The sequence below is a fragment of the Trachurus japonicus genome, chromosome 14, assembly GCF_045865225.1.
Source record: "Trachurus japonicus isolate A0001 chromosome 14, Traja_1.0".
In the NCBI taxonomy this organism is placed as follows: Eukaryota; Metazoa; Chordata; class Actinopteri; order Carangiformes; family Carangidae; genus Trachurus; species Trachurus japonicus.
The window spans coordinates 2,331,129-2,348,018 of NC_140920.1; the positions used below are offsets into that span (position 1 = coordinate 2,331,129).

At 41.9% G+C, this 16,890-nt stretch overlaps 1 pseudogene across 1 annotated transcript in view; it reads right to left on the reverse strand.

Moving 5' to 3' along the window:
* Positions 1-16,890, reverse strand: part of LOC146974003 (glutamate receptor 1-like) — a 115,371-nt pseudogene that overhangs the window by 73,141 nt on the left and 25,340 nt on the right. Inside the window, exon 3 of the transcript XR_015037651.1 lies at positions 16,696-16,830. The product of XR_015037651.1 is annotated as a glutamate receptor 1-like (transcript). The remainder of the gene's footprint in view (positions 1-16,695; positions 16,831-16,890) is intronic.

Consider the following 16,890-nt stretch of genomic DNA (forward strand, 5'->3'; position numbering starts at 1 on the left):
GGTAAACCGTCAGCTCTGATGTGATGACTGATGGACGACCTCGTAACTATCAACATTAATGAAGATGAACGTCGCTCGTCGCCGTGGCGTCACAGAGACCGGGCTGACCTCGCCTCGCGCCCCCCCCCCCCCCCCCCCCACCGAGGGTCTTCCAGCCCGACATCTCGCTCCTCCTCACCACCCGAGGCTTTTAGACAGAGCTTTATTTAAACACAGCCCAGAGACGACGGCGAGCGCCACGGGGCCCACAGCTGAGGCCGCCGCGTCTCCCCACAGAGCTGCTCATCCTCCTGACACATCGCTCCGTCTATCCACACACCGCCGATCTGTCCGTCTGTGGCAGCGGCGGGGGGAAAGACAGCGGGAATGGGCAGAGAAGGGTATCAGCAGGTAACCGTGGGGACATCATCATCCAGGGTTTATACAGGAATCTTGAAGTTAATTTTAATACCTTTTTAAGACTTTTTCAAGACCTTCTCAATATTTTTTAACACCTCACCGCCGCTTCAAGCTGTAACCATTTACATCAGTGACACTTTTAACGTAATAACAGTCTTAGTTTGTGATAAAGACTGTAGACCACTATGATGATTATTCAAAATAGGCTGAAGAAGCTACTATATTGCCATTGGAAAGGCACATCAGCTCCTAGTATCCAAGTCTGGTTCAATGTACTCATTAAAATAGCAAAACTGGAAAGAGTCATATATTGTAACACGAATTCTGTGGATAAATATGAAAAAGTGTGGTCTTGTTTTCTAACTGCTATGGAATGAGTGGGAGAAAAAGAGGTAGAGGGGGTTTGGTGTGGCAGTATCGTCCCTGTTTGTGTGTTTGTGATTTTGTGATAGAACTATGGCGCCCATTTTGATATAATGTCTTTGGACATACCTGTTTTTGGTTGTTTGTATATCTACTTATTTTTGTTCTGTTTTGTTCTGTCATGTATTTTTTATTTTATTTTATTTTTATTTATTTATTTTTTCTCTGTTGTTGTCGATGTGACTGGCTGTTCTGTTCTTCTTTATTGCTTTACTGATTGTATTTTCTTTTGACTGTATTGTTTTCTGTGAAAAAATAAATAAAAAAAGAGTTAAAAAAAAAAAAATAGGCTGGGATAATAATAAATCAAAGGCAAAGTTTATAAAAAAAAATTGATTTTGTTTCTAGTAGGGCTGTAGCCGATATCCGAGTACTCGAGTATTCGCTTGACTTGGGCGGTATCCGAGTACCATTTCGCTACTCGGATACCTTCAAAATTTAAGACTTTATAATGTCGTGAAAAGACTTTTTAATACTTTTTAAGGGTCTTAATTTTCCAAAAATTGACTTATCACCTTTAAATACTTTTCAAGACCCCGCGGATACCCTGTCATCATCATCATCATCCTCATCCTCCTCCTCCCTCCTCCCTTCTCTGTTGCAGACGCTGCGGCCCGGAGAGACACTCCCAGCGATCAGGTCACTGTTTCACTCACTTCATCCTGCGTTTCCGTCACCGCGGCGACACGTCTCGCTGTCACTCGGCCAGAAACAGCTCGAGCTGTAACCGCAGCACAAAGAAGACACTTGAGAGTGAGTGACGTCTTGTATTTGCAGTTCGTTGGATCTGAAGCGGCGACAACGGGTGGAGTGGAGTCAATGACATCACAAGACGCCAAACGGGGGAGAGGAAGAGGTCACGGACCCTGATTCTTTCTATGTTTTCCCCTCCTTTCTCACGGTGAATTAACAATCTCTACTCATCGCGTCTGTCTTTAGCCTTTAGTGTCTCACTGGGGACTAGAGCTGCAACAATTAATCTATTAATTGCACAATAATCGATTATTAAATTAACTATTTTGATTATCTAATAATCAGTTTGAGTAGTTTTGAAGAAAAAAAAAGTCCAAATTCTCTGATTACATCTTCTTAAATGTGAATATTTCTGGTTTCTTTGTTCCTTTATGACAATAAACTGAGTCTCTCTTTGGTTTGTGGACAAAACAAGACATTTGTCATCTTGTGGTTTGGGAAACACTGGGATACCTGTCCAGCTATTTCTCCACAGAGCTCCGCCCCGAGATGTAGAATTAGAGTTGTCACGATACCAAAATGAGTAACCACGGTACTATACCAGACAAAGTATCACGGTTCCGGGTAATATCACGATACTGCAACCTTTTTTTATTATTATTATTTTTATGAACTGCAATGTATTTGTACAAGTTATAAATACTTATTAATTACTTATAATGTTGTTCGGTGCATGATAAACATAATACTGGTGAAGTAGGAATTAGACTGAAACAAATATTTTTAAATAAGCAATAAAAAACAAATAAATGAAGTTAGAATTTATATGGTTGAAAATAAATAACCATTCAGTCTCTTGCACATTAATTTATGTTTAACAAATATAAATAATCAACTTAGGATAAAAACAAATCCACTGTCTTTTAAAAAAATCTATTTGACAATAATGTTTCTTCATAATAAACCAGAGGACAAAATACAATGAACAGGAACTGATTCCCTGTGAAAACTATATTTTTATGCATTTTGTGGGTGCTTTATACTTGGACATCCTTTAACTCTTTATTCCTCAGCCTGTACACGGAGCATATAGCCTGATATTAGCCAATGAGAAAATAAACAGAGCCACCGGTAAATTAATTAAGTGCCACTGACGACGACGACGCCGCGGCAGACCCGCCGCTCGCACCCGGTGCTTCTGCCATGGTCAGTGCGTTGTCTCGTGCCGTGCGCGCGTCTGGGCCATAGACTGTGGTCTGGGCGAGACAGAACTTGTTTGTTTTGAAGCGAATTTCTATCGAAGCGGAGCTGTCTCAGCTGTCTTCATGGAGTCCGTTCTTGCCGGCGTGAACCACGAACGGCCAATCAGATAACAGACGGGCGGACCCAGCGTGTGGAAACAGCCTATCATATCCCCGGACGCCACCAGTAACAGGCAAACAGCCAATCATTCAGCAGCTGTGTAGTTAGGTTGCAGTGGGTGCATGTGGGTTTTGTTTACAAGGGAGTAGCATGCAGGGAGAAGCCGGGAGGAGAGGAGAAGCGGCCGCTATGGCGGAAACTGGCACCGGTAGTAGTAATCCACGGTAGTACCGTCGTGTAGAATTTCTAGTATAGTAGGAACCGTTACGTTTTGGCACCGCGGGGTACCGTGGCTACCGTGGGTATCGTGCAACTCTATGTAGAATATGTTTTATAGAAGAGAAACACACATTTCAGAACCACTGACTTGTATCATCAGAACAGACATGTGATTTCCAGCCTCCTTTCATATTAAATAGAGGAGGAACAACACCTGAAAGTAATAATTTCAGATCAGTGTAGAGGCTAAAAACATACTTTTTTCATAAAGAGTGGGAAATACAGTATTGTTTCATGAATGTAAAGAATGAATGTCACAAAACACGAGTAGCTCTCGGCCATTTTCATTTTGTAAAAGTAGCTCCCAGAGGAAAACAGGTTGGAGAGCCCTGAACTAAGACGACCTGAACCGCTCTGATGCTGCTGGAGCTGAGGAACAAAAAAACCAAACGCTGAGGATTCAACTCAGAGGTTCACGGGTCTGACATGCTGATGATCCCATCTTCACCTCAAACACACACACACACACACACGCGCGCGCATACACAGAGGAGATATAAGGTATTCATTCCCCAACCAGCTCCCAGAGAGCTGAATGGCACCGAGCACCGATCTCCACCTCAGGCTCTAATTAATGTGTTTAGTAGAGATGTTGAATAATAGATTAAATGGCTGCCTTCCTCAGGGTGATACACACACACACAGACACACACACACACACACACACACACACACACACACACACACACACACACCACTAGTGATTCACACATAAGAACACACACATCAAGTCTAAAGTCATTTAGGCAACTGTTGGCTCCGAGGCATCAATGCAATAATCTCTTGCTGAGAATTGGAACGAACGCACACACACACACACAGACACACACACACACACACACACACACACACACACACACACACACACACACACACACACACACACACACACACACACACACAGATGCGCACACGCACACACACACGGGAACAGATATGGAGGCTGAGTCGTCGGTTTAAATCCCACCTGTCTGACTCTCGTCTCTGCTGCCTTCGTGTACACATTTACATTTTAGACGTCCACAGAGATTCAACACGTTTCACTCCAGAGGCGACAAATCAGCCGTGTGTGTGTGTGTGTTCCCGTGTGTGTGTGTGTGTGTGTGTGTTCCTCTGTGTGTGTGTGTGTGTGTGTGTGTGTGTGTGTGTGTGTGTATGAGCTACACCAACTGCCAAGTGTTTACTCTGCAGTCGAATCACAGAGAGTGAAAGTGGTAAAGTGGGTTGAAATCATCCACCTCTGTGTTTTGTGTCTTTGCCACAAACTACCGGTCCCCTCGTGGACAAAAAGGCTCGTCAGTAAGGACTGTCACAACGATTACTTATTTTCACAATTAATCGTGATATTAAATACCACAATTAATTAATCGTAAACATTTCTCAATACCGTCGCTTTCCAAAGAAGATTATGTCGGCACCGTATCGGCAGATCAGCGCAACTCGCACAAAACATTGAATTGGTATTTAAATGTTAGCGTGTCATTTGTAACAGAAAAATGACTAAAATAAACTTAAACATTTGGTATGACAAATAATCACTAAAAGAATTCAAACATTTTCCCTGGGGGATTAATAATTGGTCCTATATCAATAGATACTTAAAATATTTTGTGTATACAATAAAAATGTACCGTATATTTAGACTATAATTGATTTTTACACATTCATAGTGTTGTGAAATTATTAATGCATAATAATCGTGATAATAGTAATACCGTTATTATTTCTCTGACAATAATCGTACCAAGAAAATCTATAATCACGACATCCCTCCGTTTTGTAATCCTCTCGAGACGGGCGCTAGTAACGTTAATGTAAAACTCACTCTAGTGGTCAGGAGAGGAACTACAGCTTGTGTCTCAGGTTGTTTAGAGTTGGCTGCTTGTTTACGTGAATAAAAACTCAATAAAACAAAGAAATAAAAGTCCTGGATTCCAAAGTTACATTTGCGTCCTCCCGATTTATCAATAAACATCGCACACTTAATCTGTTAATCTACACTCTGATGATATGCCAGTGAAAATATGGTGCTGAAAGTAAGTTTTGCTGCTGGGATCCAAACGGTGTGTCATGAACTTTAAGCATCGGAGGGTAAAAGAGGAAACACGCAGCTTCTATTGTTTCCTCTCTTTTCTTTTGGCATCTGATGCCGCTCGTATTTGTCCGACATGAAACTAGAGATTATGATTATCAATTAAAGATAATCCCCTCCCCTCCTCTCCGCTGCTGCTGCTGCTGTCGGCTCTACTTGTTTCTTATTATTTTTTGCCAAATTGTGTAGCTGAAGATAAACGTCTTTCCAGGAGGCAACGATACATGCACACAGCTCTCCGTCTCCGTCTCTTTATTTTTCCTTTTTTTTTTTTAACGTCACACTTTATCCTTTTCACATTTGAGGCGTCCAACTGAGCGTGTAACGACGAGCGAGTCCTCAAGGGCGAAAAGTCACCAGCAACCCACTATCTCTCTCTCTCTCTCTCTCTTTCTTCACGGGCTTCCCGCCTAAATGTCTCCAAGACCAATTTTTAAAAATGTTTTACACCAATAAACAATAAATACCAGCAGCTGTGGGGAGAAGAAGGGGGTGAGGGGGGAAGAGGGCGTTCACGTCCTGTCCCTCTGTTGTCTCAATCTGTACGCTCCTGATAAGGGAAGCTCTGGCACTCAGGAAGACGAGGAACGACACTTCATTTCTCCTCTTTCTCCTCCTCTTCTTCCTCTTCATCTGCACCTCTGGGACTGTGGTGAGTTCAAGTGTTTGTTAACCTCGTGCTCGTGCAGCTGCTGCTCAGAGTTTATATTCAATATGCAAATTCAAAGAGGTTGCAGATGCAGAAGAGGTCGACCAATCAGATCCATCTGAGGAGGACACAGGGCTGCCCTCGACCAAAGATTTTTGTCGACTTTTAGGGCCATTAGTCGGCTAATTGACGCAGATAATGATACAGTGTTTTCCAATCATTAACGAGGCTATGGCGACCCGCCACAGTCTCGTTTGGACCCGCCATGGTCTCTCACAGAAAAAGAAAAAAAATTATTATTGTGATGTTCAACAGCGTTTCATCGTCTGTCATCTCTGTCAGTCAACCTCTCATCCTGCTGCATACAGGTCGCGCTGGTAAACCGTAAACGTGCTAAATTGCTAATCGATCATCCTCACAGTTCAGCCATAAAGATTTTGACGTGATTTTGACAAGACACAGCTCCAGAGAACCTCACTCTGATCCACATATTTGTCCGGGTTTTCCTTTCCTTTCCTGTTTGGTCCAAAACATCTAGTTCTAGAAATCTGCATTAAAAGGAAATCAAACGACAGAAAAGTCTCAGTTCTCAGTGGATTCCTGTGTACTCTTCTTCTTGAAACGATGCTGTGTTTCGTGGAAACTTTTTGAGAACGAACAAGATAAAGATTGTTTTGGGAAAGCTCAATTTCTGTGTGGACGTTTGGCCTTAGCCAATCACAAACAAAGGATTTAAAAATCTGGATAATATTGATCCAGATTAAACCTTTTGAACTGAACTGAACGGGGCCCAGGACGGGCAGGCAGATGTGACATAGATGTCGCGTACAGATAAGAAAACAGTTTACAACATGGAATACAGAAAAACATGGAAACTAAATAGCTGATAGAGGCAGCTTGTGAAAAGGAATAAACAGAGAAATTCTTCTTGCTCAAACCCACTTCAACTTCACAATGAAAAAATAAAGATGCAGTATTTTGTCCTGGCTCCATCCTGAGCTTTGTTTTGTTTTGTATGTGTGTGTGTGTGTGTGTGTGTGTGTGTGTGTGTGTGTGTGTGTGTGTGTAAATGTGCAGCCTGGTGTGAGTTCATGAAGCCATAAGCAGCGGAGCCGAGCCTGCGAGTCTGTGTTAACACGGGGTCACACTCGGGTTAGAGCTCCATTCAAAACCCTGTTACATGCTCTATTAGACTGCGGAGCTCGCTCTACCTCCCCTCTCTCCCAATTTCACTTCTATTCACGTCTATTCAGTCCACCTCCATTCAGTTCAGTCTGATTCGCTGCCACGGCCAGTCCCACTGCCAAAGCGCCTCTCGCTCCATTTGGGTTCCTTCATAATAGGACGTGTTTATTATTGCAGCAACACATTCATTAAGATTCAGACTCTCCCTCTCCCCCTCTCCTCTGGTGGTCTACAGTGAGTCCACAGCCACTGACCTCTGTCCTCCTTCCTCAATAAAACACACAAACAAGGCGGCTGGAGCGACTCTCTGAAACTCTTGTCTCCCAGTCTCAGCTGCAGAGTCTCTCATAAGAGCATAAATGAGAAAACAAACTGAAAGTGTTAGATAGTGAACAGTAAACAGCAGCAGCAGCAGCGGCGGCTTTCAACTGTGCACAGATAAAAGAGGGAAACAAACAGTGCAGATGCAGGGTCTGCAAAAAATATTAGCAGGAGGCAAAGACAAAACCAGGGGACGAAACATTAAGGCAAGAGAAAGAAGAGCATGAAATATATGCAAATGAGAATAATCTGGCGAACAAATGAAGACGTAAGCAAAGTGGAGCTGCTGATAAACACGAGGACACGAGCAGGAGGAGGAGGAGGAGGAGGAGGGAGCTGAAACGTAGGAACTCTCTGAGGCTCCAGGCCCCCGATAAAAACACAACAAACAGTCTGACAGATCTGAGACACATCACGGGTTAGTCACCGACTGACTGTCCACATGACGGACTGTGTGACTGTGCGACTGTGTGACGGCGGCGCAGACAGGCAGCTGCCTCGGCATTATTCCTGTGTGTCATTCACTATAATGAAGATGACACAAACAGAACGAGAGCTCTCTGTGTGTGGACCGCGGTTCACTCGCCACTCGACACATCCGTCCTCTGGAGCTGAAGCAGTCACGACCCGACGTTTACATCTCAGCAGCTACTGGATGGATGGAAAACACCACAGACTGTTCTGATAATCCACTTCACACTAACTACACTCTGTTCACTAGTGCACATAGAGCTGCATGAGAAATCGTGATCTCGATTCACACCTACATTCGATCTCTTTTCTAAATGTTTTATTTCACGAGCTGCAGAACAAACAAACGCTCTTATTAGGGCTGCATCAAACAATTATTTTCAGTATCGATTAATCTGTTGATTATTTCAACGATTAATCGAATAGTTGTTTGGTCAATAAAATCTTTAAAAATGTTGAAAAATGTTTCCAAAACCACAAGATTACGTCTTCAATTGTCTTGTTTTGTCCAAAAACCAAAGAGATACTCAGTATATTGTCATAAAGGAACAAAGAAACCAGAAATATTCACATTTAAGAAGCTGAAATCAGAAATTTTTTACTTTTTTTTCTTTAAAAACTATTCAAACCGATTATTCGATTATCAAAATAGTTGACAATTAATTTAAAAATCGATTATTGTTCGATTCATCGGTTAATTGTTGCAGCTCTAGCTGTTATTTTCCTCTACGAGTTTCTCAAGTGTCCCCAGAAGCTGCACTGTCGGTGCCGTCTCCCTTTAACCTGTGACAAACCGTCTTTTACATCACATAGTTGAGGGAGTTTCTCCAAAGAGACAGCAGCATTGAGGGAGCACGAGATAAAACACAACAACTGTCATGACACGATAACTAACACTTCACACCTCCGTCGATAGAGCGCTCAACTCAAACAGTAGAGACACCAGGAGTCGGAGCGGATCGAGGTCCAGTCACGTTATTTACTAGGCATGGGCATCTCAAGTTATTTTCTAACTGAGTACGGCTCAGCCCGAGGGAACCACCACACATTCTTGTAAAAGGTTTGAAACTTCGATCCAAAACTGCTTTTACACAGCAACAAACCTTAACACTAAGAAAAACCACAACCACGGCGTGATGATGTAGTTTGATCCACACAAACTAAATATAGATGAAAAAAACATCTCAACATTAAACTATTTTTGTTTTCTCTTCTTCGTCTTTAAAAATAAACACAGGAAGTCACAACACAATAAATCTTGAAGACTCTATGAAGTCGGTGTTTGAGGAGGTGAAGCTGGAGGACGACAGAGTTCAGGAAGCATCTCCATTCACGTGAAGGTCACTACGGAGAAATCCAACCTTTAAAGTCACAAAGGACACAAGTAGAAGCCTTGAGGTGTTTTGTGCAGCTGTTCCAGGTGTTACAGTCGTTCTGTTATGAAAGGGACATTGTGTAACTTCTCCTGGTATCTATTCAGGAAAATCGATTATTTGGTTCTTCAGTCTGTTTTTCATTAACCAGTAATCCCCTCCATCAACAAAGTGAAGTGTTCCTTTCAGCTCTGAATGAGCCGTTCATATCATTCATATCTCCATGGAGCGGGTAAGCTCGGTGCTGCTGCCATGTGGTGTCGCCATGTTTTTACTTTCACAGGGTAAATACAGGAATCTTGAAGTTAATTTTAATACCTTTTTAAGACTTTTTCAAGACCTTCTCAATATTTTTCAACACCTCACCGCCACTTCAAGCTGTAACCATTTACATCAGTGACACTTTTAACGTAATAACAGTTTTAGTTTGTGATAAAGACTATAGACCACTATGATACAACAGAATTCAAAAAAGGCTGGGATAATAAATCAAAGGCAAATTTTATCAAAAAACAAAACAAAAAAACATTGCTCCACTCTCAAAAAACAAAAACAACAATTTTCTTTTCTTTTTTATGTACCAGTTCATCTTTGGTTTTTAATAAAATGAATAAATTCACACACTTTTACAATGTTTTTTAGGACTCAAACAGACTAATTCAGAAAAAATACCTTCAAAATTTAAGACTTTATAAAGTCGTGAGAAGACTTTTTAATACTTTTTAAGGGTCTTAATTTTCCCAAAATTGATTTATCACCTTGTAATACTTTTCAAGACCCCGCGGATACCCTGCCAGAGAAAGCCGGTAAAACAATACCACATCGCCATGACAACATATTGTCACGTGTATTGTTTTGCCTCGTGCTGACGGACCACTTGTTTACATAGAGGCTTGTTTATGCCGTTACGTGCAGCGGCTGTCGTCCGTCTGCCGTCTGCCCAGTTTCACCTGAATGCAGCATGAAAAATACGATTGAGTTGCTTGTGATATACAACCGCAACGCTAGATGGGAGGAATTCCTGCACAATGTACCTTTAATGTTAAACTCCAGTGAAGCTGCGTCCCGACTGGACTGCAGGTTCTGTTTCTACCCGTCTGCCTTGAAATAATCGTCTAGCTGCAGGTTTTCTGTGAGTCTTCTGGCTCTTTAAAAATGAATTAATCTAAAACGAGTTCAGTATCGACCGACCACCACAGCTCATCCATCCTGCACCTCGCTGCTCCAGGTCCTGCAGAGATTTTAGACATGAACTGTTTAAACTGATCTGTGTTGTTGTATACGAGTCTGTTCATCATTAACACACACACAACATGTGAGCACAGTTGCGTTGTGTTGTCACACAAAGTGAAACAGCAGGGACGTCACTTTAAATGACATCAGAGACTTTAAACTGACTGAACTGAAACATTTGCTCAAACAGGTTGGATTTAATACACAAGTTGAGTTTAGTTTGTATTTTTCAGATGATTTTAAATGTATTTTCTTTGGATTCACTGGTAAAATAAACACTGCTCTGCCTCTCTCCTTCTTCTCCTTCTCCTCTCTCACTACGACCCCCCCTCCCCCCCCCCCCTCCCTCCCTCCCTCCCTCTGTCTGTTGTTTCCTCCCTTGTCTGTTGTTGTGTAAAATGTAAAACAGACTGAGCTCTGCCTCCTGTGAGACCGACTCCACAGTCGGAGCAGAGCAGCTACAAAAACAAACATGTGTGAGAGCAGAGACCGAGACTGACACACACGCACACACGCACCCACACACACACACACACACACACACACACACACACACAGACACACAAAGGACACAGGTTCTCATCAGGAAACAACTGGACTGAACCCACATCTGGCCACAGGTGACTCTAATTGGCCGGCAGATCAATAATGATCCATTAACATAACATTAACGACCACACAAAGGTTTAATACCTGCATGACATTACTCAGCATGTTGACTAACACACACAGACACACACAGACACACACAGACACACAGCATGGTGCTGGTGAGGTCATGTGGGGTTTGTTTTGTTTGCCTCAGTGTAAAAGAGCAAAGATGTCACTGTCATAACAACAGGGAAATACATTTTACTTATATTCAGTAACCGGGGGGAAATAAAAGATGGAAATAATTACAAAATGAACCGTTTCCTGTGCAGAAATGGAAATGATCGACTGACAAACCTGTGTGAAAATCATCTTTCTCCGTTTTGAATTGATTTTTTTCCAGAGGTTGTAAATTAAGAAGAAAACAAACAGTTCCGTCCAAACGATTCCTCTATACTAACTCTGTTATTATAATTATATGAGATTAGTCGCGACCCAGGAGGATTGTGGATGAGGAGCGTGAAGACAGTGAATGGAGCGGAAACACAACTTCCTGTCAGGACTTTCAGAATAAAGCAAGACTAGTGGATGAACAGGATGCAGGTGGTAGAACGGTTTGATATCTGTGATGTGTGTGTGACGCTTAACGACTGAAGGAGAAATAATAAGCGAATTCTGGTTCTGCTGGTACTTGATACTCAGAAATATTATAAATCATACTTTAGGGCGAATGATTAGCACAGAATTGACTCTAATTTATCTACTAATATGCAGTTTAAGTTAAAGTTTAAGTGTTAACTTCGTCAGAACTGAACAAAGTGTTTGATCTCCTGCTGATTTTGTAGGTTTACTCCTCCACAAACAAATGGACGGTCTATAGTTTTTATGGTAAGTTACTTTTAACGGACAGAGACAGAACATCAACAAAACATCCAGAAATAATAATATTATTGTCATATAAAGGTTAAAAAATTAATTTACATCTGATCAGGTGAAATAAGGGCAACAATCAGCAGGAGATCAATTATTTATTTCCTCCTACGGTTAGAAGACGCACACATGATAATGATATAGTTGACATATGGCATCACGGCTAATGACTGCTCTGATCAGGATGTTTCACGTTGTCGGGTTTAGGGCTGCAACTAACGATTATTTTCATTATCAATTAAGCTGTTGATTATTTAAACGATGAATCGATTAGTTGTTTCGTCAATAAAATGTTGAAAAATGTCAATTAATGTTTCCCAAACCACCAGACGACGTCCTCAAATGTCTTGTTTTGTCCACAAACCAAAGAGAGACTCAGTTTATTGTCATAAAAGAACAAAGAAACCAGAAATATTCACATTTAAGAAGCTGAAATCAGAGAATTTGGACTTTTTTTCTTTAAAAACTACTCAAACCGATTATTAGATTATCAGAATAGTTGATGATTAATTTAATAATTGATTAATTTTTGCAGCTCTAGTTGGGTTAAACTTCCTGAAAACTCTTTCACTATCAAACCTCCAATCAGACCAAAGCAAAGGAAGAGATTCTGTCAGATTCCTCCTCCTCTTCCTCCTGTGCAGTTTCTCAGACACTTGTTACGATACTTGTTGATTAAAAAAAACAAACAGAACCATCAGCCACGAGCTTGAATCACGATCTGGGACTCAGCGGCCGCCGCTGGGCCGTAAAACCTAAACATGAGCACACGTCATTAAGGAACATCGGAGCTCAAATCGCCACTAAAACCTCCACAAGACGCAGCAACACTCAGTTTTCATCTTGAAGACGCAGCAGCTGCAGCCCTGAGGGGAAGTTTATATTAAACCATTAAAACTTTTTGTATAGATACTTATCAGTAAGGTGACGTCACGACGCGTTCCACCTGGCCGCTGCCATGCTGGGTACCGAACACTGAGTTAACCTCTATTCAGCTCAGTGCAGCCACATCCTCTCTGACCAGAAATGACTGCTGCCTGATATTTGGATATGGATATTTCTCATTCTGATGGCCTTGCCTTGAAAGCACACACCATTTCTGCTGAGACGATCTTTGACAGCGCGGTGCGCCGCTCTCTCTCCCGTTAAAAGTTAATCTAGCTCACCCAGCGGACCTCTCTCTCTCTCTCTCTCTCTCTCTCTCGCTCGCTCTGTCTCTCCTCCAAATACACGAAAAGCCAAATCAAATCAGAAATGCGTAGCCCACTTCTTTTTAACTCACAGACATTTATTTTCATAAAGTAATAAAATATCTGGACATTTTGCCACCGTTAACATTGAGACAAAAGGCTGCAGGAATGGAAGAAGAATTCGGCAAATCATCTTATCACGCAAAAAGTCACAACAAACAGGTTTTGCACAATGGTTTGCACAGATAAGTCTTAAAATATGTGCAACACCTTCTCATCACAATCCACACCATCTACACAGTTATGTTATCAGCTGTTATTAAAACCCAACTCATCAGGACGCGATGACCACCACTCACATTAAACAAACCGTTAACAATTAATAATCCACACTCAAACCGAAGCAACAATAGTGTTAACTGTACTCAACAAGCTATTATTACAAGGTTTACAACAGATATGACAGACAACCTGGGCCGTGTGTGTGCGATAAGAAAGGGGGGAGGGAGGGAGGGAGAGAGGAAAAGTAGGTAAAAACCTGCTAGCTGCTAGCTGTTAGCTACCGTAGCTCAGGCGTCGGTCTCCCGTCAGGTAAAAGCTGCCGTTTATTCCTCAAATGAAGCTCATGAAGTTGTTGAGCCTCTCCGGTACAGTTATCCATCACTGCTGTTGAATTAGCCGCTAAACTGCTGGACGCTAAAACCGAGGGGGCGTCTGTGTGTTTACAATTCACGAAAGCAACGTGAACGTACGTGCTGCTCAGACTCAGTAGAGTGAGGCAGCCTCCCTTGGCGTACATGTCTCCCAAGCTGTTTAATGACGGTAAAAAATGAAACAGAAAGTAAATATCCTGCATAGTTTCTCTTTTCTGTGCTGCGCTGATCAGAGCGGCGTCCCTACCTAGTGTATTTTACTTAGCAACGATCTGTTAAACAGGAATAACAGACTGTTAAATGCAAAATCAAGATGTAAATAAATATCAGAAATATCAATAAATTATCGGAATACGACATTCAATAGTGCCATGTAATAAAAAAAGGTTTATCCACTATTTTTGTGAGATTTGATGTCACAGCCATGGATGTATTAGGTCACAGCCCATAGACTGCCTTTGGAAGTCGGTACCCAAGATGGCGCTGTGACCGGCTGCGAACGCTGTGTGACGTCACGTGATATCTATCTATTGTTTTTTAAATGTTTCCAGAATCAGGCCAAGATCCAGAATCTCTCTGCCAGGACTCGTTGGATAGTTCAGGTCCCAGTTTCACCACAGTTTGAAGGTTTGATGATGAAACCTGAAGACATAAAATTCTGACATTTATTCCTAACGATTTACGTCTCCTACTGATATAATAGAATAAATAATGTGATGCCAAAACGGTCAGGAAGATAAAAGACTACACAACATTTACATCATTTAGGAACAGTTTTAAAGATTTCCTCTGTGTTATTTGACATAAACTTTGATTTTATTGCTAGTAAATGGTTGAACACAGGAATTACAGTGTTTGCTGCAAGAATTCATCGATTAATCAAACAATAGTCGATTATTAAATTAATCTAATTAATCACTTTTAGTAGTTCTTTAAAGAAAAAAAGCCCAAATTCTCTGATTTCAGCTTCTTAAATGTGAATATTTCTGGTTTCTTTGTTCCTTTATGACAATAAACTGAGTCTCTCTTTGGTTTGTGGACAAAACAAGACATTTGAGGACGTTGTCTTGTGGTTTGGGAAACACTGATTGACATTTTTCAACATTTTATTGACCAAACAACTATTCGATTCATCGTTTAAATGACTGACAGATTAATCAATAATGAAAATAATTGTTAGTTGCAGCCCTAAATTAACACTAGACGCCTATTTGCAGAGAATTAAAAATATGACTCAATTTAAAGAAGTCTTGCGGAAAATATAAATGAAATCTAAATAATTCATAGGTACAGTCTTTTTGGTGTCAGGAGGAGACGTTGAGTAATGACCTCAGCATCTCTGCCATTCTGGGGCGCCAGCCTGAATCTGCCAGCTTTCAGATGAAGCCACCACTAATGTCGGCCTGTTAAACCGAGCGTCATTATTACACATGCAGATTTAAATACAGGTGTAATGAGGCCGGGCTGGTTGAATCCAGAACAAAACAAGGTCAGCACATTGTTCTCCACAGCTACTGTACTGTACTCAACTCTCCCCGGAGCCAGAGTCCATTTAGCGCCGAGCTCCCTCCGGTCTTTACGTCCATTTACTGCAGCTGTCTGCTCTTTTTTAAAGCCAGCCCTCATTTACTTCCCTTGTCCCTCAATCCCCGCTCTGCTGAATGGAGTCTGGAAGTCGGAGGAGCGACTCAACGACCCGTGACGGTGAGGACGACCTGCAGCACACACGCAGTCTGAGGTGACATGGATGGACCACACACCTGAACAAGACTTCACCGTCCAAAACCAAAACTACACCAGGAAACAACATGTCACATCACCTGAGACGACGGCAGCGACTGTACAGGCAGAATAAGAAACCGACACGACAACTGGCACGTTAAAGAGTCTGTAGTCTGTTAGGTTTGTTAAAGTCAGAGTCTTTAGGTTTATTAAACAAGTCAGAGTCTGCAGGTTTGTTAAAGTCAGAGTCAGAGACTTTGTATTACAGCTGTGTTTCCAAACATGTCGTCTTTCTTGAAGTGAACAAACCCCTCTGTGTAAGACGTTGTCTGTTTTATGGGATGTAAACAGCCTAAACAGCCTAACATCCGTCCGCTCCCTGTATACGCTGCTGTGGCGATGCAGGGACAGACAGAACTACTGCAGAACAGGAGACATTCAAAAGAAAATCTGATGATTTACTGTGTTAGAGCTAAAATATTAGGAAACTAGAGCCCCCCCGGGTTGAATTTCCCCTGAAATTGCCCTTTAACACATTTTCTTCACCTTAAATAAACACAAATCATCAAATAATAGAATTAAACACGACTCTTTCATTCACAAGGCCAAAGCTGCTTTTTAAGGAGACCTTGACCTTCGACCATCGACCACCAGAATCTAATCTCTACATCCTTGAGTCCAAGTGAACATCCTTCACTGAGATATCGTCTCCATGAGAATGAGACGGACACACAACCTGGAAACAACAACATGGCTGCTACTGCTACTCTGACTGTTGCCGACAACATGAAGGAATAAAACATGACTTTTGGGGAAACAAGCATGTTCACGACATCTCTGTAGCCTCACAGCGCTGCTTCTACAGCTGTGCATTGAGACATAGTTCAGCTTTACCAAACACAGCAGCTCCTGGGGTTCACATACTGCATCTGGCCATGTTGTTACTATTTGAATTCTACCATAGTGAATTCATCCATTATCAGAAACCAAGACTTTATGAAACGATGTGTCCAGAAAAGCCATCCAATCTGAACACAGCAGTGAATGTTTGGATGGAAAACCACAGTTTTATGTCAATGCCAGTTAAAACCAGAGCTTTCAGCATCTCCGAGGTTGTTTGTGGACTTACAGGCGTAGGTCATGGCGAAGCTGCTCCCCGTGTCCACCATGTCGACCTGCGGCACCAGCTTGGGGATGTCCTGGTGCTGCGCCAGAGCAAAACGAAACACCTCGTACTCATGGGAGCCGGTGGGGAAAAGGCCTCCTGTTCAACACACACACACACACATTTACAGGTTATTACTTCCTGTTCAAAGGCACATAG